This window comes from Equus przewalskii, chromosome 17 (genome assembly GCF_037783145.1).
Source record: "Equus przewalskii isolate Varuska chromosome 17, EquPr2, whole genome shotgun sequence".
Classification (NCBI taxonomy): domain Eukaryota; kingdom Metazoa; phylum Chordata; class Mammalia; order Perissodactyla; family Equidae; genus Equus; species Equus przewalskii.
The window spans coordinates 37178476-37200883 of NC_091847.1; the positions used below are offsets into that span (position 1 = coordinate 37178476).

A 22408-nucleotide genomic window follows, 5' to 3' on the forward strand; every position below is an offset into this window, starting at 1 on the left:
TCTCCAGGCTTGGGAAGGGAAGACCTTCTTGCTCATTTGTCATACTAGAATGTAGAAAATAACCTAAATTCACCTGACAACACTACAAAAGCAAGATAAATTAATGGTGGCCAGCTGACGCTTTAGTAAGACAGGAACGAATGAAAAGGGGAAAGCTTTTCAGACGCTGGTAGCCACGTGAACCTGAAAACCCACAACTGTCCTGAAGTTTTCCTAGGCACATGAGAAGAGAGTTAGTGGCACTAAAGTTATTTGACACTCTCAATCTGAAAGACAGTAAACATAGTTTCATTCCAAATGCTGAGTCATGCTTATGAGGACAAGGAGAAACACTTAAGACTAACTACCCTGAGGTCTTGGTCTTCAGTAGATTGCCTTTTGCCGAAATAATTACTTCACGTTTCTAAATTTGGTTATGGTAAGTGATTCCCTTCCTCTACCCTCGCTCATCTTCCCCTCTTTGTAGCCCTCCACCTGTTTATTTGGTTTTGTTTTAATTCCATGAGCAAAAAGAAGCTGTAGCAAGCGTACGTGTGTGTAGGGAAGGTTTTTTAATATTGTTTGTGGATCTAGTGTAACACTTAATTCTGAAGAGTAGTTCCCCTCCTTCCCACAAAATTATCTTAATAATGAAAAGTCATTGCTGAGGCCTATGGGAAATTATGCTCCTGTTAGATACCTCCATTAGCAACCAAACTCTGGAATTCTTTTCATAATAAGCAAGACACAGGGGCAGAGAGAGAGAGGCAGAAAGCGACTTTAGGTACTCATAAACAGTATTCCATGTGTGAAAGCATTACGAATAAGGCTAAAAGGAAAAAATTATGTTTATATTGTATTCCTTCTAGAAAATACTGATGGAGTAAATTGGAATGATTTTTGATTTTGTACGTTTCTGTGCGTCTTAAAAGCAGAAGTATCATAAACCTTTGCATTTTAAAATTATCTAATGTTTATCTTTAAAAACTAGTAACTTTACCACTTTTGCCTTGAACAAAAGTAGATGCCTACTTTATGCAGAATAATTACAAGTCAGCAATGTTTTTATCCAGTAAATGGAAGTAACTATTTTACAACAATTTCCGATTTTTAAAATTTGTTTCAAGGCTGTAGTTGAGATTAGGTGTGTGTATGCAGGGTAGCTGTCCTAATTTGGGCACATCATGAGAAGGCAGGATTCTTTGGAAAAGACAATTGTGCTGGGAAAAGTAGAAGGCAGCAGGAAAAGACGAAGACCAAATATGAGATGGGAAGACAGGACATTGTGGACATCACTCATTCATAGGGTCACCAGGAGTCAGAGCTGACTTGAAGGGGTGCCTAACAACAGCAATGGAGGATGGGGAAGTGGAGGGTGGAGGTGGGTTGTTTAGAAAAAGAAGATCCAGAGTAAGCTGGAGGTTGATCATGTTAAGCTTCCTTGCCTCTTTCCCCTTAACCCCTCCCATACACACCTTTTTCTTTTGGTGCCCTTTCTGAATTCCACTGATGCCTAGCTTCTCTCTGCTTTTCTTTGGTTGCTTTGAGCAACCAAAATCATGTCCAATGCTTCTGACTGTTCTCACCTCCTCAAAATTCTCTACCGGCTCCCATGTCCTATTCCATCAGTGGCTGACTTGGGTTAGACCATCACAGATGGTAATAAGTTATTGATGAGAACTGAATCCCTGCTGGCTCGTTAGCTAGCAAGGTGACCAGGACTTGTGGGAAAATAAATAGTAGGCATATTAGGGTCTGGAACAAATTGTTCACCTAAGCATTCATCTCAAATCAATAAACACTTACCAAACATCTATTATATTACAGGCACCATGCTAGGCCCCAGAGTGCAAAAGCAAATAACAGATGGTGTCCATTTTCCAAGCACTGAACTGTTCTGGAAGAATTAGTGGGAAAGAAATCCAGGACTGGCACCTCGATTCAACCAGATTATTCGTTTTCTGTGTAACATGTTGCTCTTCTAGATAAATGGGATTTGAAAAAGTGTGAAAGCATTGGTCTATTGTAGGGGCTCTCAACCCTGGCTGATTATTAGTGTCAACGAAAATAATCCATAACTAATCTATAAATGAAAATTTGGGTGAGTTTATTCTGAGCTGAAATCTGAGGACCATGGCCCAGGGCCTTTCTTCCCGAAGGAAGAAAGGGCACCAAAGAAGTGAGGTATACAGAACGGTTATATACCACCATACAGGACGTTTCACATATGATTGAAATGTCCCTCCCACAATAGTCACAAGATTGCCCTGTCCGCACAGCGCTTGATGGACACAGCAGGTAGTGGGTCTGTTATTTCAGAGGGCATAGCAGGAGGCAAGCCTATTGTCTCGAGCTGGGTGGTCACAGGTGAGCACAGCAATCAGTTCCTAGCCTAAGGAAAGATGCTTAATCCTTAAGGGAATGCCATCGTTGGGAGGGGAAGGGAAGTTGCACCTTTATCTCAAGGGCCTTTGCTCTTGCCATAGGGAATATCTAAAGCAGATATACAATGCATGCTCAATAGCCACAGTCAGGCCCTTTTGGAAAGACAAGGTCAGGCGGAATTAGGTTTATACCAAATGGCTTCCTCATATTCTCCAATATATCCTATTGCTTGTCATTTTTATTTGTCATTGGAATCACCTGGGGGAGCTTTTAAACCGTAGTTCTCAACCTTTAGCGTGCTTGAGAAGGGTTTGTTAAATCAGATAGCTAGACCCAGCCCCGGAGATTAGCGATCAGGTAGTCGAGAGTGAAGCCAGAGAATTTGCATTTCTATCAAGTTCTCAGGTGGTGCTGAGGGCTACTGGCTACCTTTGAGAGCTACAGATTTAAAATATAAGCATTTCCAGGTTCCATCCACAGACTGATTCAACTGGTGTGGGGATGAGAACCTGGCCTTGATCATTTTATATCCACCCACCCCCTTCCCCAGTTCTAACGTGTATCTGAGGCTCATAACCACTGTTCCATTGGATAGACTATCCAATGGATAGGCTGGTTTCCTGAAGTAACTATGAGTTGGGGGCCCAAAAACTCCACACATTCCTCTGGGTCAATTATAATAATTCTGGGGTGTTTAAAGAAATTAGTAAGTGACAATAAATAACTGCCTGAAAAAACCCACCACTGCGATTTTGGTTCAAACTAACTTGGCTGCCTTCCTTTTGGAAGGCCTTTCTAACCCTCCCCTGGTATTTTCCAACACCAGGGTAGAAGCATTATTTGTAAAGCTTCCAGAGGTCTTCGGAGGAAAGGTCTTAAAGAAATGGGGTCCACTTGAATCCCATGTGCGTCCTCGGGTCCACTCGGGCTCGCCTAACACTCGTAGGTCCAACAAGTGAGCTGGGCATGCTCAGTGGGCAGGGTCGGTTTTTGAGGGGGCAACTGGGAGCCTGCTGCTCTGCGGCCGGGGCTCTCCGCCTCCCCCCACCTGTAAGAAGCTGGGCCTGAGGAGCCTGTGCTCAGCATCCCATCCCCCAGTGCCCGGGCTTGGTGTTCCCTGCGGGTCCCCGCGCTGACATTCAGGCGGGGGTCAGGAGGGCGGCGCGCCTCCAGCGCACGCGGGGGGAGCCCGGGCGTAGGGCTTTGGGTTCTGACGGCGGGATCCCAGGGGTCCGCCCGCCTCCCGGACGCGTTTCTAGGCCTAGGGAAGCCTGCCTGCCGAGTAGGGGAAGCCAGAATAGCGGGCGGGTGACGAGAAATCAGGTAAGCCACCGCCGCCAGAGTGCAGGCGGGCGAGTGTCTTCTCTCTCCCGGGCAGGTGGCTAGGGCACCCGCAGGGGGGAAGGCATACGAAATCGGACACCTCCCCCATCTGCCCCCGGCCTAGCGCGGCCAATGCTTCCCTGCCTGCCACCGGGCTGGCAAGGCGAGGCGGAGGGTCTGAAGCGCGGGACCGCGAGGGCGCAGGGCGGGAACGGCAGCCTGGGGCGAGGGCCATGGCATCCGCTGCGCCGCGGCCACACCCGGCGGGACCTGCGTCCCCGTGTCCCCGTCTGGTCACGTTCATTGGGCGGCAGAGACCTCCGTCGCCGCCCGCTGGTTCGCCACGCTTCCCCCCGCCCGGGTCTCCCGCCTGCACTTCCGCGTTTCCCTGCTGGGCCGGAGGAGCCTGGGCCCGGGGTATCCGGGCTGGATGTGGCAGCGGCGCCACCGGGCCAGCCTTCGGGGAGGGAGGAGGAGCAGGGGCGGGAGGAGGAAGTCGCCAGGGAGGCGGGGGCGCGGCGACGCCGGGCGGGTTGGGTTACAAGGGCTCAGCCTGCCCCGGAGTGACATCTACGCGCGCCTCGCCGCGAGGACCCGGGCCGAGGCTCTGATTCAGGGGGAGGCAGAGACTCCGCCCCGGCCGGAGGAACTAGGTGCTTCTGCTCTCTCTCCTCTCGCGGGAGGATCAATCTCAGGTGTGTGCTTCCCGGGAGACCCTCTTCCCTCGCCCCCGGGATTGTAGGGAGAGTGGTCCCTTTCTGACTCCGACGAGTCCTCTAGGACTCCAGTGTTGGGGTGGGCGGTGGCGGGAATTGGGGGAAAGAATTTCTCCCCAACATCAGAAGGTGGATTTATTCTTATCTAGGGTTTAGCTGTTTACATTTTGGAGGGCGGTGGGTGTAATACATTTGCCCCCTTAGTTAAGTGGCAGGACTTTTGGGCAAGGGTTGGTGTCTATTTGAAAGTTTTACTGCAAACTTTTGGCTTGTGGATGTTGCTCCTAAGGATTGTTGCTTCCTCTGAAGCGAGGGAGGGAAAGATTCTAGAAGGGGGCTGAGGCTTCTCTGAGGATCTTAGCTGCTGGAGTGTGACAGTTCTAGGAGGAAATGGAAGATGTACACTGATTAAGTTAAAACCGCCTCCACTCCCCGCATAGTGATTTATACGAGCAAAAACAGATTTGCAGAGTGCTTTAGCAGATCGGTGTAGTCCTGTGAATGAAGCGCTGCTCTTCGCCGTTGGTCTTTAGACTGCCTTGTGCAGAGGAGCATTCACTCGGGAAGAGCCTTCCTTAGGAGTTACAAGTAGTTTACAAACACAAATGCTCACGAAGTCTTAGTGACATGGGCCAACCCAAATTACACAACGCATTATAAATATCATGAGAGGCAGCTATAGAAATAGCTAACAGCGAATTTGGTCAACTTATACTCGTATAAATAGGTGAGGGAAGGAAGAGTAAATTACATGGAGTGTTTATTGCTTAAAACAAAACTGTTAGAATTTTGCATATGTTCCAAGTTTGAGATGTGAAGTTTCTTTTTTGAGTGTGCAGAGTAATGGCAACTGCCACACTGGGGCCAGGCACTTCCTGGTAGCTACTGACTTCTCTGGTCTCTCAGTCCTACAGTTCTTGCTGGCAATCCACTTGAGAGCTGGATGCCATGGCCCAGTGGAAACCATGCGCAGCCTGGACTCCTTGTGATGTGGATGTTGAAACCCCTCTGTGTTTCTTAGAGGGGCATGTGTCAAGTTACAACACTTCCTTGATTTTCACAAATCAACTCTTCAAATAATGCAGTAGTGGCTTAGTGAATAATAGATAAAAGATGGAATTTTGGGTTTGAAAACCAGCATTGTTGGAGCTGTCCATTTGGGGTTTGAGAACCAACATTATTGGACTACATCTCACATAATCACTTTATTTTATAAAGAAATTCTGAGCAGGATTAAAGGTCTGCTTCTTTTTCCCTCTCTCTGATTTATTAAAAGATGCAATGGCGGTGGCTCAGTACTTGACAAGAGGGCCACAGTGTTACCAATTGTCAGTGGATTTTACGCCCCCCCAGTTTAGTTTTTCTAACTATTTAATCTCATTAGAGAGATTTTACAAGATTTGACTGTTATTGTACATAAATCACATTAGTAAACTATTATATCTCTGAAATTACCCAGTTTGTTTGTTTTCTTTTATCACTAGAATGTCAGTTCTGTAAGAGGGCTTGGTCAGCCTTACACACTTTCGTATTTCTGCTGCCTAGAGTGGTGACTAACTTGTAATAACCCCCAATAAATGTTTTTCTCAATGAATGAACTGTGGGATAAACTCTAGCTGAGTGTGGTGAGGGAAAGAGAACAGAGACTTTGGCCTTAGGTAGCCTATTCAAACTCCCTGAGCCTCAATTGTTTGATCGGCAAAATGTGGGTAATAATATATGATATAGCACATGTAAAACCACTAGTGACGTACCCGTCAGGTAGGAGACTTCAAAATGTTAGCTTTCTTCCTTCTTATATTTTTTCTTTTTGTATTCAAAAAGGGAAGATTTGGGCAAAGAATACAGTCTGCTAGATAATTTAGCTCTTGCATATTGTGTGTGAATTATCCAGGTTTTCTCCCCTTTAATTTGGTGTGTGTGATTGAGGGGGAAAGTGGTTCGTGGCAGCTGTGGTTATTAGAGAAGGGAAGCAATTTCCAGATCATTATCTAACTTCTCTTCTTTATTTTTTTTCATGTGATGATGTTTCTGCTTAGGTTTTCCAAAACTTGATTCTGTCTGCTTGTCAACATCCGGATTCACTAGGTTGTCCTAAGCGCAGAAACAACACTTCAGAAAGAGCTTTAGAAATCAAATATATGTAACACTTGTCTACTTAAATGAAGCTTTCTGTAGGTTTGTGCGGCGTTAAGTAGTAACAAGTGCTAGGTAAAGAAAAAGTATGGTTATCCTGGGGTCAGGCCAGTGGCACAGCGGTTAAGTGTGTGGTTAAGTTCACATGTTCAGCTCTGGCCGCCCGGGGTTTGTGGATTCGGATCCCAGGTGTGGACCTATGCACTACTTGTCAAGCCATGCTGTGGCAGGCGTCCCACATATAAAGTGGAGGAAGATGGGCACAGAGGTTAGCTCAGGGCCAATCTTCCTCAGCAAAAAGAGGAAGATTGGCAACAGATGTTAGCTCATGGCTAATCTTGCTCAAAAAAAAAAAAGAAAAGAAAAAGTATGGTTATCTTGCTTTTGAGAAGGTTAGAGTTTGTTTAACAAGGTAAAACATATAGATATAAAACAATTAGGGACCAACATAAGATCTTGCATAGTCATATACCCAGTGGTAGAATGTCGACTTTCACTGTTGTGGTTGTGGAAGGGAGATGTGAATGTGGGCTCAAGTAGTTGAGAGAATTTTGTGGTGAAGAGACTGTCACTTCAGCAACTGAGAGACTTAACGTTTCCTGAAGATTACAGCACGAGAAGATCATCTTTGTTTCAAGAATGTTTGCCATTTTGTACTTCAGTGTATTAAAAAGCCAGCCCAAAGACTTTCAAAAGTGAACTTTCTTTGGAAAAGTATGTTAGAAAACCTACGGTAAAATTCTGTGTGTGTGCTAAATAACACTTTTCACTATGTTTCTGAAGTTTTAAAGCCCAGGATTAGAGTTAAAAATTACAACTCTTCATTTCTTGCCACTTTTAACATACTTGCATAAAATGCGTCAAATGGTCTGCCTGTTACTCTATCCAGTTGTGTACAATGGGATATATTTTTCATCTGAAATTTCAGGGGAAAATTACTAGTCATTAGGTTTGGGACCTCCACACCTGGCTAATTTCAGGATTCTTATTTTGGGAGATAGAGAAGGACTGAATGGAACTAAACTGAGAAGGTATTGTTAAAGTGATTTTAGATGGTCATCAAAATACTTAGATAATTCCACCAGGACTCATCATCTTTGAAATAAGAAGAAAATTTGAATTCTGGAAGAACTGATCATCTTTGAAATAAGGAGAAAACTTGGAAGTTGTGTCATCAGGAAAGAAGAAACTAAGAAGGCGTATTGTACATTTCCTTGTTTTAGAATTGTTGACATGTTAGGGGAAAGAAATGTAAGAGGGAAAGATGAGCAGATTCAACTCCAAGTGAGAAAGACAGGGCTAAGGTGGCTGCAAGCCAGGCCCTCTAACAACTTTAGATGGGACCTCTTCCTGTATTATCTGACCAGGGATTGATCTCAGCAACATTTATGGAAAAGGAAGCGCAAGGAGATTATGGTTTGAATACCTGAGGATGTTTCGTTAATGATTGTGGTCAGAGCTTGTGGGGAACTCTAATTTTGTGTCCTGGCATGAATGTGACCATGTTTTTTTCTTTTTTTTTTTTCTGTTTTCCAAGATTTTCATCTTTTTTTGGAGGTGCTTACTGGTTCTTTAGGTTAAATATTTATTCCTGTATCATATCTGTGCTCTTGTTTCCCATTTTTCAGTTGAAAAGTTTCTGTTGGCTCTTTCAAAATCAGATTTCTGATTTATGTAACAGACAAACATGGTTTGTGATTTTAATTAGCTCAAGCTTTGGTTCTATTTGTTCATTAAAATTAGTAGGAAAAAATTAGTTAATAGAAAATGTTTCCCTTCTAACTAAAAATTTACTCTGGTATATGTATTAAAAAAAACTTTAAAACATTTTTGGAGGACATCTTTAATTTTTCGGGCAAAATGAAATTATTACTGATGTACTTTAATATTTTTTAATAGTGAGATACTGTTAAAACGTGGGTACGTTTCAAACAATGACTGTTTTATTTAGAGTTTTCAAGCCTCATATTCTTTAAAAGTAATATGGCTTCTGTGAGATCTCATATTTGATTACCCACCTATATCCTACTATAAAAGGTTTTAATATAGAAGGGAAAACAAACCCCACATACTGTAACAGCGAAGCTTGTCTCTGAAAATACGATTTCTAGAAGTTGCTACTGTCAAATGAGGTGGCCTCCGAGTATGACTTGGTGGCATATGCTTAGAAAGCTTTATTACATACCTTATATTCATCAGTGTCCACTAAAGTTCAGTTGGTTACAAGAGGAACAAAAATTTATGTTCAAGGTAAACATTTTAGGAAAATTTTGGTTAAGATTTTATGTGCCATTATTATTTCAATAAAACACAATAAACTTCTAAATACATTTGAAAAGTGATGAAAATAATACAACTCAGAGTACTAGGTTCTCAAAAGTCGTTTTTCTTTTATTTAAATTGAATAGAGAAAGGATGTTTCGCTTCATCGCGGTAATGTCAAGCGGCTTTGATCGTATTGCTCTCTGCTCCACCCTTCCTTGGGTACCTTGTCCTATTGGATCAAACTCCAAATATTTGTCTTGGAATCCATGCTTCTCCAGTCTTGCCCCAGTGTTAAGCTTCTGCCCTTATCTTCCCTGATCCAGCCAAATGGGACTACTTGGAATTCCCTAAAACTATCATATTCCTACTGCTGCCCCTATGCTAACCCTCTTCCTTCTTTTTCTCCTTTTTGAGATCCTTCCTATCCTTGAATGTCCTGACCACTGGCTACCAGTTTCATGGCGTTTTTCCTCATTGCCCCAGTCAGAAGTGTTTTGTGCATTTCCTAAACCCTTCAACTACTCTTTTTCTGTTACTCATAAGTCTCTCATTTACTCTGTTTATGATAATTATGTGAAAACATGCATCATTTCCTTTCCTGCAGAAGATCATGCAGAGCAAGGGCTGGATCTTACACAATTTTATAGACCTCACATGCCAACCTAAGTGACTTACATGTGGGGGACACCTGGTAAATAACTGGCTGACTCATAATTCACTCATCCCTTAATTACTCAAGAAATAAGAGATAGGAATGCGTTGGGTGTGATAAGATAGCAGATAACACACAGGCAGATGCATTTCAGGTAATTAGTGAAACTGGGAATTTTATCTTATCCAGGCCTCCCCATATCCCTACACATGTGTCAGTCTTTATATTTAAAGGCTATTTAGGAAGAGGGAAGGGAATTACTGCAGTTGAACCAAGGTTATAAAGGCAATCACTGAAGAAAATCAGTGTAGGAGTCTACAAATGAGGACGTCACTGGATATCCACGCAGGGGTCAGCCACCTTTGTCAGGGCTCTTGGGGCCCCCTTCTCTTCGGTAATTACTCCCTTCTCTTCCACCTGCCCGCCTAATCCAATCTCTTAAGAAAGAACCCGGAAAATTAATTCATAACAAGATGATTGATAAAATTAACTCGTCACCTTCTCAAAGGTCTCTGGATTGTAAGGGGATAAAATCTTGGGGACCATTTACATAGGCTAGGAAGAAGGAGCTTTAGGGGAGCATTGCTTAGTTGTGCGCCTCCCTGAAGTCACGTAACCACTTAAGTGTGGCTTTGGTCAGTCTCGGCACCTTTCAGTTTCTTTGTCTGTAAAATGACGTGGCCGGACCGCACGAATTTAAAGCCCATAAAAAATACGCGGCGTTTTATTGTTCTTGTCCTGCCTGAGGAGGAGCCCGTCTTGGCCAGTTGGTTCTGTTCACGGTGGACCCTGGCCTAACTTTTCCTCTGGGATTTCCTTTTTCTCACCCTCTCCACATATAGCATTCACATCTGGAGGATGCTGCATTCCTCGCATCTCCCTCCTGGCTTATGCTTCTAGGATTTGTCAGAACAAGTGTGTTTCCACTTCTTTCTTTCCTTAGGTTTTCTAGTATTACCTCCTTTCTCCCATCCTAGCCCACGGTTAAGTAGCTGGGATATTGGTCTAAAAAAATACAGATTTACAGAATTTTAAAATAGGAAAGGGGTTAGAGATCTAACCCAAGCCCATCTTTTTATTATTAATAATAAGTAGTAATGATAAGTATCTTTTAATGAGCAATCACCATTTTCTAGGCACTGGGTTAAGCACTTTGTGGACATTGTCTCATGTGTCAACAGTGAATCCTGGGATATCATTGAGGAAACAGAGTTCCAGAGAACTAAGTGACTCTCTCTAAGCCACATAGTTATTTTCTGGTATGAAAGAAACTCCCTTAAAAACTGTGTAAAGAAATAGAATCAAGGGGCCAGCCAGTGGCTGAGTGGTTGAATTTGCGTGCTCCGCTTCAGCAGCCCAGGGTTTTGCCGGCTGGGATCCTGGGCGCGGACATGGCACTGCTCATCAGGCTGTGCTGAGGCAGCATCTCACATAACACAACCAGAGGGACCTACTAGAATATACAACTACTTACTGGGGGGCTTTGGGGAGAAGAAGAAGGGAAAAAAAAAGATAGGCAACAGATGTTAGCTCAGGTGCCAATCTTTAAAAAAAAAGAAAGAATCAAGAGAGAATCCTCCTCGCATTTCTGTAATATATTTCCTGCTTTTTGCTACTTTGGATGCCACTGCTCGACTCCTTGCACTTTGCTTTTGAACACTTCCAATTCCTAACACTTGACTCTGTGGCTCAGAGGTCCACCAATGATGCTAAACTTGTTCAAACATTGAATGCATAGCACGATCTACCTGGCTACAACAATATTCCTTGTGATTTGACTTCTGGGAACACATGACATTGTTAAAATCCTTTTTAGGCTTAATGGATGTGGAAACAACCTGCAACTTGGTATCAGTCTGCTTTTCTAGTCGTACACCTGTGTTTGAGAATGCTATTGGGAAAATGAACACAATCATGCAAATTGGAGGTACATACAAATCTGTGTTCTCCGCTCTAGCTGTGGGGCAGTTCTTTTGCCTGTTTCTTGACAGCACCTTTTCCCATTTCTTACCATAGTTTTTCCAAACCTTTTCTTTGAAACTTGTATCCCACCAGAGCATTTGTTTTATCAGAAGATGATTGTTAGTGGTTAGAGCAGACTAAACTGTTATAACAGAAGGATCTGGAAATAGATAAAAGCACAAACACAACAGATGCTTATTTCTTGATCATGTCATATTCTTGGTTGATGGATGGCTTTCCTCCTCTTGATGATTCAGGTACCCTGTAACCTCTCATTCTTGACTCTGTCATCCCTTAGGGCTTTCACCTGTTTTCAACGGCATCCAGCTAGTGGAAGGTGAAAGAGAAGAAGTACCTCCACTTTCTAAACGCTTAGTCTCAAAATGAATGTAGCAGTTCCACTCACATACCATTGGCCAGGAATCAGGTGCACAGTCACACTTACCAGCAAGGGGAGATGGGCAAATGTAGTCTGACTGGGAGCCCAGGAAGAAGAGAATATGGGTTCACAGTGTTTTGGCATCCTATTATACTGAGAAAACAGAGCTATCATGTCAACTGTTAATATTTTGCTTGCCTCTTCAAATCTTCTCTGTGTCTGAATCCAATTCCATCAACTACCATCTTAGAGGTAGAGGTGTCCAAAGTTGGTGCTTTCCCCAATACTCTGGATCCCTGTTCCTTTCATGCATCTTACTCTATCAAATTTCCCCATGTTCACCTGTGTTTTAAATATTTACAAGAAAGCTCGAGATTCTCCCATCACAAAAGCAAACAAGATTGAAAACCAAAACTATTCCTTTACCCTGCGCTCCCCTCTAGCTACTTGCTCACTTGCTCCATTCTTTCAAGCCGTGCTTCCTGAAAGTGTATTTTATACATTGTTTTTCTACTTCTTCACCTTCTATTCACTCCACAACTGCTGGAAATTTGGGTTTCACCTTAGATGAATCTGTTCTTGTTGTGATTGTTGGTGTCCTTCGGACCGGCAAATCAATGGGACCTTATTACTTGAAATTTCTGTGATTCTGCTCATTCCCTCCTTTGTGAAACTGAGCTTTCATTAGGCTACTATGATGCTTTGTTCTGCTTTTGCACTACTCTGTATGGGTCGCTTTGCAAGTTCTTCCCCTTGATATTGGAGGTCTTAGGAACTGTCTGTAGTTCACTGTCTTCTCATTGTAGATACTCTGCACCACCAAGTTCATCCATATCCCTGATTTCAGTGATTCCCAAATTAACATTGCCAACCAGACCTCTTCCCTGAGTTCGGACTCAGTGGACATTTCCACTTGGATGTCCCACAGTCAAGATAGGATTCATCATCTCCCCTCCCCCACCAATGCTGTTTCTCCTCTCCTTGAAGGGCAGCACCATCTTTTCTCCTGCTTATATCATCCATTCATTTGTTAAGTTTATCAATCACCTAATATGTGCCAGACATTTTTCTACAAATTAAGATTATACTGGTGTACAAAACAGATACAATCTCTGCTCTTTTAGAGTTTACATTCTAGGGAGTTGGGGGAAGAAATAATAATGGTTAAATAAAGAAGAGACATGTGAGATGCTGAGAGCTTTGTGATGATTCTGCATTTGGATGCTGTGGGAGTTCCTCTCTGAAGAACTGATATTTGAGCCAGGTCTTGAATGACCAGAAGGAGCTAGCTGTGCAAAGATGAGGAGCAGAGCATGCCAAGCAGAGGAAACAGCTGGTGCCAAAACCCTAATTGTATTCCTGGTGGATTTCTTGGGCAGAAGAAGGTAAAAAAAAAAACCCTTAGAACTTAGTGAATGAGAATGAGAGGTGTCTATTAGTTTCCTGTGGCTGCTGTAATTATCATAAACTTGGTGATTTAAAACAACAGAAATTTATTTGCTCTTAGTACGAGATGCCAGAAGTCCAAAATCAATATCACTGGCTTGAAATCAAGGTGTTGGCCGTCCATGCGCCCTTCTGAGGTTCAACGGGAGAATCTGTTCTTTGCTTCTTCCAGCTGCTAATGGCTTCAGACTTGTGGCTGCGTCACTCCAGTCTCTGCCTCTTGGTCATGTTGCCTTCTCCTCTTATGTGTGTCATATCTCACTTTGTTTCCCTCTTATAAAGATATATGTAATGGGATTTAGGGCCCACCATGATAGTTCAGGATAATCTGGTCATCTCAAGATCCTTTATTTAATCACATTTGCAAGACTTTTTTTTTTTTTTTTTGGCCACATAAGCTAATACTCACAGGTTCCAGGGTTTAGGATGTGAATATCTTATGAGCACCACTATTTAACCTGCCACAATGTCCAAGAGTGTCTTTAAAAAGTAGGCAAGGGCCAGATCCCATAGGGCTTTATAAGCCAGGCTGGGCATTTAGATTTCATTCTACGGATTATGTGCCAGTAAATGAAATGATGTAGTTTTGCTATAAAACATTGTCTCAACTTTTTTTTTTTTCATTATGTCTCTCCAAGAAGAAAAATTAAATTGAAATTAATTAATTAAAACTTTAACTTCTCCCTAGCAAGAGAATTTTCCTTAAATATTAAGGAGTAAGATTTTTTTGGGTAGAGTTGAGCTTTGGAGGACCACAAATCATTGTAATATACAAGGTTTTTTTATGCCCCCAAGAACCAATTTTGTTCCCTTATGGATGTTATTGCTCCTGTTGAAAATGTGTGCTATCAAAGACTGCACTGGCTGCTGAAAGTAGACTGTATTATGGTAGGTAGGAGGGGAAAGATTGAAAGCAGGACTCCAGTTAAGAGTCTATTTTAGTTGTCCAACTGAGAAATTATAGTTGTATGGACAAGCATTGTGTTAAAGACAGAAGGAAGTGGATGGATTTGGGATATGTTTTTGAGATAGTTAGTTGACCGATCTTGCTGATAGATTATCTGGAGAGAGGAAACAGGAATTGAGGTAAAGACTTACATTTTTTACTTGAGCAACTGGGCCCTAAACTGAGAAGGGGAGAATTGGGAGAGAAGCAGGCTTGACGGAAGATAGAAAATGTTCTGTTTTGGCTGTGTTAAGTTTGAGGCCCTTATTAGACATTCCATTGGAGATGTCAGTTAGACAACTGGATAGATGGAGTTCAGAGCTTCTGGGAGGGGTTTTGGCTGAAGATATGGAGTTAGGAGTTATTTGCACATAGGTCATATTTGATACTAGATAGAATTACCTATAGGGAATGTATAGATAGAGAAGGGGGCCATTGGAGCACTGTATTATTTAGAAAAGAAAAATTTGCCAGTGAGATAGGAAGGAAACCAGGATAGTCTGGTATCCCTGAAGTTAAGGGTTCAAAATGTTTTTGAAAGGAGATGGTTCTAGTGTGTCAGTTAACGAGATTGCATTTGTGATTTTGACAATCTGTTGTATAGTTTGACTAGAGAAGCTGAGACGATAGCTTATTGGACTAAGTTGTGGAAGTAGAGACAGTGCTTACAGACAACTGTTTTAAGAGATTTTGTTGTGAAGAAAAGCAGAGAAATGGAAAAGTTCTTGGAAGGAGATATTGTTTAGGGGAGTGTTTGTTAGAAGCAGAGAGTAATAGAATGAGTTTAAGTGGAAGGGAAAATAGTTAAGTAGAGAGAAAATGATAGAGTGATTAAATAGAGAGCAAAAACTGATGAAGGCAGGAGAGAGGGACAGATAATTGTCAGAGTTCAATTCCTGAAGACCCAGAAAGGAAGGAGATCTGGGGCACAAATGACAGGGTTGCTCTTTACTAGGAACAGGGACTTCTCATTCATAGTAAGAGGAAGGACTGCAGAGAGAATAGGCACAGAAGCTGATAAGTCATAGTTTGGGTTTTGGGAAGATGGAGTTCTTGTCTGATTGATCCTACTTTCCCAATGAAGTGTGTTGATGTTGGGGTGGAGAAGGGTGAAACAGCTTTGGGAAAAAAGGAGATTTGAAATGGCTATTTTGAAACATCCTGGGGAAATGTAATAGGATTGCTGGTCAGTGTGGATCGCCCATTAGAGATTTGCAGCCATGAATTTAAATTGAGACTAGTCATGGTTGTATGTTTTTCTCCAGGCAGTTTCTTCAGCTGTTTAGGTGGAGTTGTGGTGCAGGCAGATAGTTGGGCTTAACCAATTTGAGGATTTGCCAAGTAAGTAAAAAGCAGGAAGAGAGGATCAAAGAAGTTAAGGTTGCTTGCAAGGGAGACGTTACAGTGATGGGCCTTTACCCTAAGCTGGGCGGTAAGGAAAGTGAGGGTGTAATCAATAATAGAAAAAATTGTAGGATCAACGGATTGGAAAGCCAAATAATGCCAAGAGGATGTGGGAATGGCAATACTAGAGAAGATGAGCTGGAAAGAGAGAAGGTGGTGTTCATAGCATGGAGTGGTTGACTTCAATTTGCACTTGCTAGTGCAAGTAATCGTGATGTCAAAATCAGAGGTTATGACAATGAGAGTGAGCGGCTGAGGCAGAGTCAAAGAAAAGATGATCAGAAGTGAGGTGGTTGAGGAACTGGCCCCTCCATGTAGATGTGGAAGACAGCAAGAATGAAGACAGGTATGAGTTTGGAAAGGGAAACAGCCAGGTGCTCAGGTCATCAGTGAATGAGGAGAAAGAGCAGTAGATGGATAGAAGACAGCAAGAAGGGTTAGTGGGTGGTAAAGTCTGATGACATGAGCTTCAAAACAGGTAAGATTTTTGAGAGGATAGAGGAGAAATTGGAAGGTAAAATGGAGAGACACAATTCATTTCTAGGCTGGAAGATTTTGGGAATATGATCAGGGGTGTTACTCAAAGTATTTACAACTCAAACAGAATGGGAAGACGCACGCCTGTGATCTGGAACTGGGTCCTGGGGGCCTTTTGTGAAACTAGGCATTAACTCTTTAATTGCTTGATCATAGGAAGGTCCCAGGATAGGGGCTAGTTATCAACTGGTTCATAGATGTTTTGATGTTTTACCGACTGGTACAGGCATCCCAATTTATACTATCTGAACATTAAACTTAAATGTGAGAGTATAAACAACCTCTCCTTGATGGGATGCTGGGAAAACAGTGTGATTAGGTCTGTTCAAAATTCAGGTTCACTCTTGGTTTTTCCACATTTTCAAGGTTTTGCCTGGTGAAAGGAACATTCACAGAAAAGAGCATAATGGAGTTTGCTGAGGATAGATTTTGAGTTCCAGAGAGCAGAATGAAGAGGAGGGAGGGCTGGGAAGGTGAGAAATGGAGCAGATTGGGTTTCTGGTGATGACTGAGGTAAAGGGGATTGTAGAGTATGCTGGGATTAGTTCCCAAGGATGTCTTGGGGGAAGTTGGGTGGTAACCAAGGATGAGCAAAGGCCTCCCTAGAGTATCTGTATCCCCCTAGTATCTGTATTTGAACTCTGTGCTCTCCCTTTCATTGTCATTGACAGTAGCTTAGTGTAGACCCTCAGGAGTTTATGTCTGGATGTTTACATCTAGTCTCCTGAGTTCCCTGCTCGTAGACTCATGTTCTTTTAGTTTATCTCCCAACACTGCTTTGGGGAACATGGAATGGTGGAACGGTCTTTTAAATTCAAATGTGATTCTATCTAATCCTACTAGGAATGTTGTGATGATTAGTATAACACATATAAACTAACTAGCACAGTTCTTATAACACAGTGTGTAGCCAACGAATTTGCTTAAAAGCCTTCATTGGCAATCAAACCGGACAAAAAACGAATTCCTTTGACTGGCATTGAAGATCTCCAGAGATTGACCTCTGCTTGCCTGTTCTGTCTCCTCAGCAATTCACTTATGACTGTTGCACCATCCTGTGCTCTAGGCGTATCACACCCCCTTGTTCTTGTTCTGAAAATGTGATATTCATTCATACCATCATGTCTTTGCTCATGTTCACCCTGGACCTGGTGAACGTTCAACATTTGAGTCCATTATTGCTTTTTCTACAAACCTGTCCTTATGCTGTTTCTACTTCCCCTTTCCCTCAGGGGTAATTTCTCTCTCAATGCCTTGTCCAAACCTTATTTGTATCACTTCTATTTGTTTTAGAATCTTCTTCTCTAAGCTATGAGTTCCTTAAAGGCAGAAAGTGTAAATTATTCATCTTTGTTTACTCATGATCTGACACAGTAGGTGGCCAATGAATGTTTGTTGACTAAATGAAAATTCAATGCGTATTTGAGTTTACATATTGCCTTTCTGTTGTGAAATCTAAATTATATTTTGTATGTCTTCATTTTCTTTGTTTTTAACAGTGGGGACAACTTTTCTGATGAAGTAGAGAATGGATGCAGAAGAAAATTGGTGACCATGGAATTAATTAGGATAGGAAGCAGACTTAATTTGTGTTCTTTTTCTTTTACTATTTCTATTTACTTGAGTTATCCAGCGGTTTTGCTCACCATTGTCATTGTTTTATGCTGAGTTGTAATCATTAACTTTTTCAGTTACACACCCAAAGGAATACAAACATCAAACAAATGTGGTTTTCTGGTAGTGTTTAAGCGTGATGGACCAGGCAGTTTCCAGTGCTGGTTTACAAGTGCAGGATTGGCATGTGGAGCCTTCTGGAACCTTGGTTACAATGTTCAATTTCTTTTAGGTCTCTTCACACCTTGGTTTCCTTGCTCTTACATGAATTAACTGACTAATTATATATAATAAAGAATTGAGGTATTGTAAATTAGACATCAGAGGTAAGAACCTAGCAAGAGAAGAGTGGGAAGGGCAAATGTACAGTGAAGTGGCAGGAGTGAGTCGCTCCTCAGTGTAGATGTGTAGGGAACTGTAGTAAGGGGAGGGCAAGGGGGGATAGATGGGTGGTGGAGGAGACTGTGGGGACTAGAGGGGATTGTGTGGGCATGGGTTAAGGTGGTTTGGGGGACACAGGAGACTGTCGGACAGTGGGTAGCATACACTGAACGAGTGACCGAACAAGACCCATTTTGGCATTTAAGATGGGGTCACTGACCCTTGTTTCCAGCTTCTTGCTGTAAGGTTAACCAAAGTCATGGTATATGTTTGTATATCCTGAGATCAGGCCATCATCCTAGAAGGGACACGTTCTTGAGAAGTAGCTTGATTTCTTTAAAAAATTATTGACTCATAGAGTTGACTGTTTTGATGGTATTTTGGTTTTATGTTAGTATTTTTTCCAAGGTAGATGGTGTTCAGGTTTGTGATAGGGCAATTCCTCACCTTCTCTGAACTAGAAGTAAATGCCAAGAAGTATTCTGAACAAAGGACAAAAAACTATTCTGGTGGGTCAAAGTTGTCCCAGTGATTTGGGTTAACTCAGGCCACAAACCTTTGATCAAGCTTCTTACGGGGAGTGTTTTAAATCCATCAACTGAACTACTAGAGAGAGACGTATAAACATTGGACTCCATGTGATTAGCACCTGACCTAAAGTGAGAGCCTGCTGCCTTCGTCTGACCTCTGTAACAGTGACCTGTGGCCTGGAGTTAGATCTGTGTTAGATGTTGGGCTTTGTAGGGTTTTAATTTTTGTTAGAACACTCCATAAATAACAGTATCCGGTTTGCTTGAGAGAATGTTTATTTTGGGGAGAGATGCTAGAGAAATGCCGGAAGAGGCCAGTCTGCTGTTTTTTCAGAGGAGTGATGGGATTCATTTCCCCAACCTGTGTGTCTTAAGTGCACTTGCTCGGTCAGAGTCAAGTGCTGCTTAGGCTAAGGCAGGGTTCTGGCCCTGGGTAGATTGGCTGCTTTTGTTCTGTCCCCTAACCACAGTCTTCTATATCCCCCCAATTCGGCATTGCAAATGTGGGAGCCCATTGTAGGTGCTCAGTAACGTTTCACCTTAGCAATGGGAGTTGTTGACAACAGATGTATTTTTACACTTTATTTACATTATCTCAAATTCTCAGTATGACGAATGAAGTAGATGAGATTTCATGGATGAGAAGACTAAAGCTCACAGTCAGTCACACAGCTAGTAAGTGCCAAGTAGGAATTCAATCCAGGGGTATCCGTGTCTGATGATCCATACACTCACTGCCTCCTGCAGAGAATGTCCTATTGACTGGTCAGTAGTGTTCTTTGAATATGCCAAGGACAGCATCCTGTGACCAGAAGGATCCCAGCTGTACCTGGAGCTGTGTAGCTGGGTTCCTGCTTGCAAGCACTGAACTGTCACAGGGTGGGGAGAGAGGGATTGCTGGCCCTCATCTGGGATGGTCTTTCCTTTCTCTGTGTATCCATGGGCTTCCTTCAGGGCCTGGCACAGTGGAGCAGCCCTCTCAGTGTGTTGTTGGCTGAAGAGATTCCGTGCTTATGGAGTTGAACCTTGAGGAACACCCAATTCCAGTCAGTTCGATCAGCTTTGCAGTTGCTGGTTTGATTAATTGTTGGGATTTCTGATGTTGTGTTAAACTTTTAATCCCCGAGAGCATGTAATGTGAAATAACTAAAAATTCAAGACTAGTTTAGTATAGTTTAACTGAGGCTTAAATAGTTATTGTGTCAGATGCTCATGGCAAATTCATTCTAGTTGGAGTGGAGACTGCTTTTCGGAATAAGGTGGATAATTTTTATCTGTGACATTTTCCAGCTCTTGCTCCAAGATTCCTAATAAATTGTAAAGGCAAACTATCCTCTTCCTTTCTCTGTGTGGGTCTTTTAGTCTAGTTCATTAAAGATGAGAAAAGTTGTGTAACAAGAAAATCACTCAAGTAATGGTCAGATGATATGGGATTTAGTCAAATGTCAGCCATCTATCTGCATTCTGCTCTTTAGAGTTCTTACTTTTTTTTCCTTCTCTCTCTCACACACACATCCACACACAAACTGGGTTTTTTTTCCTTTTCTTATTACAATAATAATACATGCTAATTTTGGAAATTTAAAAAATTATGCACACAAGAAGAAAATAAAAATGACTTATAACTCTACCATTCAAAGATAAGATTTTAAACATTTTTGGGTATATCCTCCTAGCCTTTGTGTGTGTGTGTGTGTGTGTGTGTATGCACATATCATTTAAGAGAGAAATACACAAACACACTGATACTGTTTTATCTACTTTTGCTCTCTTCATAATTAATTTTCTACTTGCCCATTAACCCATTTCCATCCAGAGTGTAATTAACCCAGAAAGAATTAATTCCTAAGCAATAAAGAAATTCTAGAATGTCTAACTTATTTAAGGGTATCCACTTATTTCTAGACCTTTCTCTACTTTATTATAATTATTACCAGCATGAAAATCTTGTTTTTTCAAGTCAGAGTTGGGTAAGAGGATGGTAATGGCAGTCATTATGGCATGGTGAGTGACCTACCGTCACTGTCCAGTTTGGATGGGAAAAATGGCAGAAGGCCTTGGAGAGCAAAGGCCACGGTTTATGGGAGCCAGCAGTGCCATGAAGAAGGAAATGTATAGGGGCCGGCCTGGTGGCACAGCGGTTAAGTTCGCACATTCTGCTTCAGCTGCCCGGGGTTCGCTGGTTTGGATCCAGGGTGCGGACATGGCACCGCTTGGCACGCCATGCTGTTATAGGCATCCCATATATAAAGTAGAGAATGATGGGCATGATGTTAGCTCAGGGCCAGTCTTCCTCAGCAAAAAGAGGAGGATGGGCAGCAGTTAGCTCAGGGCTAATCTTCCTAAAAAAAAAAAAAAAAAAGAAGGAAATGTATAGACGATCTCAGTCTTTTATGGGAGGAAACTGAAGTCCAGCGAGGTCAGGTGGCTGCGAAGGCTGAGGTGATCATATGGTGGGGGTATGACTCAGATTGCTGACTGTCCATTCTGTGATCTGCAGAGCAGATCCTCAGAATACAGTCTGGAAAACAAATCACGTTGCTGGCAGCTGCCAAACTAAGGACGGCGAGGGAGTAAGCACAAGTGCACTGGGTGAGGTTAGGCTGGAAGGTCAATGCGTGATATCAGAACCTGGAGTTTTGACAGGAGTCCTATGAGAAATGCCATTTTGTGAGTCTCTTGCTTCCTGACTGCCTCATGATAAGAACAGAGTCTTAACCTACGGGCTAAATTTTTTGGATTAACTTTGGGTTTCACTTAACATCATCTCAAAATTTACGGTTAAGGAGAGACTGTTGAGTATAAATTGCTAATGTGCTCTGCTGATTTCCATCAGCTATGTGATTTGACTGACAACAGTGCGAGCCTAGCCCACTGGGGTCTGGTGAATTACATCTGCTCAGCCAGAGTGTTTCTAGAGCAGGAATTGAAATGCAAACTCTTTAGTTTCCATGTGATGCCAGCACTCAGGCAATTGACTTTTGCTCTTCAGTCTCCAACAGGGGGAAAATTATAAAATAAAATGGGGAGAGGCCAGGCATCCTCAAGATTCAAACCCATAAATATAAATAACTGTAATTAATCATATGCAGTCTCTCTTGTCTATTAAATCTATAGTCAGCTGGGTCAGTAAGTTTTGCACAGCTCTTCAGCTTCCTGCCTGTGGTTGGTGGGGAATGTTCCAGGTGCCTTGGCTTGTTGAGATGTGACCCAGAGTTCTTTTTAATATGGGTGTAAAATCAGTTCAAGACATAATGAGTTGTGGGGGTGGGGGGAAGTCACCTACAAACAGCCCAAGCCCAAGGGGAAATAATAAAATATAAAAAAGACATATGCTGTTAGCATTTGAGAGGCTCTCTCAGTTGATGCTGTCTGTTCTTTGTTAGACTGAATGGGATGGAACATTCCTTCAAGTGTGTAAGTTCAATAGATATTTACATTCAAGATTATGCCTGAACTGTTTGTTTTTCTGTTGTAGAATACTGTTTTTGATTGTGGTTTACATTTTTGACTATTTCCTCATGTGATTTGTTAACTATTCCTTTCTCTCTCTTATGTCCTTTTCAAATACTTTTTCTACTCATTATCAACATAGCAAATGTTGTCCTTAAGGAAAAATGGCTGCTTTGACTCTTATTACCCTAAAAGGCATCCTCTAACACTGTCTCGGGTCCATGTGCCTTCCTCCCTCCTCCTCTCCCTTCCTATAAATTCCATTGTATCCTTGTACTCCTCCGTTGATTTTCTATCTCA

At 42.3% G+C, this 22408-nt stretch overlaps 1 protein-coding gene across 7 annotated transcripts in view; it reads left to right on the forward strand.

The window, feature by feature from the left end:
• Positions 1-302: 302 nt before the first annotated feature.
• The window catches only part of GPD2 (glycerol-3-phosphate dehydrogenase 2), a 139153-nt gene continuing 117047 nt past the window's right edge, over positions 303-22408 (forward strand). For 2 of the 7 annotated variants that reach the window (XM_070581359.1, XM_008532044.2), the window contains exon 1: positions 3337-3687. The gene's annotated coding sequence lies outside the window, so the exon portion shown is untranslated. Of the gene's footprint in view, positions 419-3336; positions 3688-3999; positions 4383-22408 lie in introns of those variants that run through there. The other 5 variants (XM_008532048.2, XM_008532046.2, XM_070581361.1 and 2 more) reach the window with 4 other exon arrangements.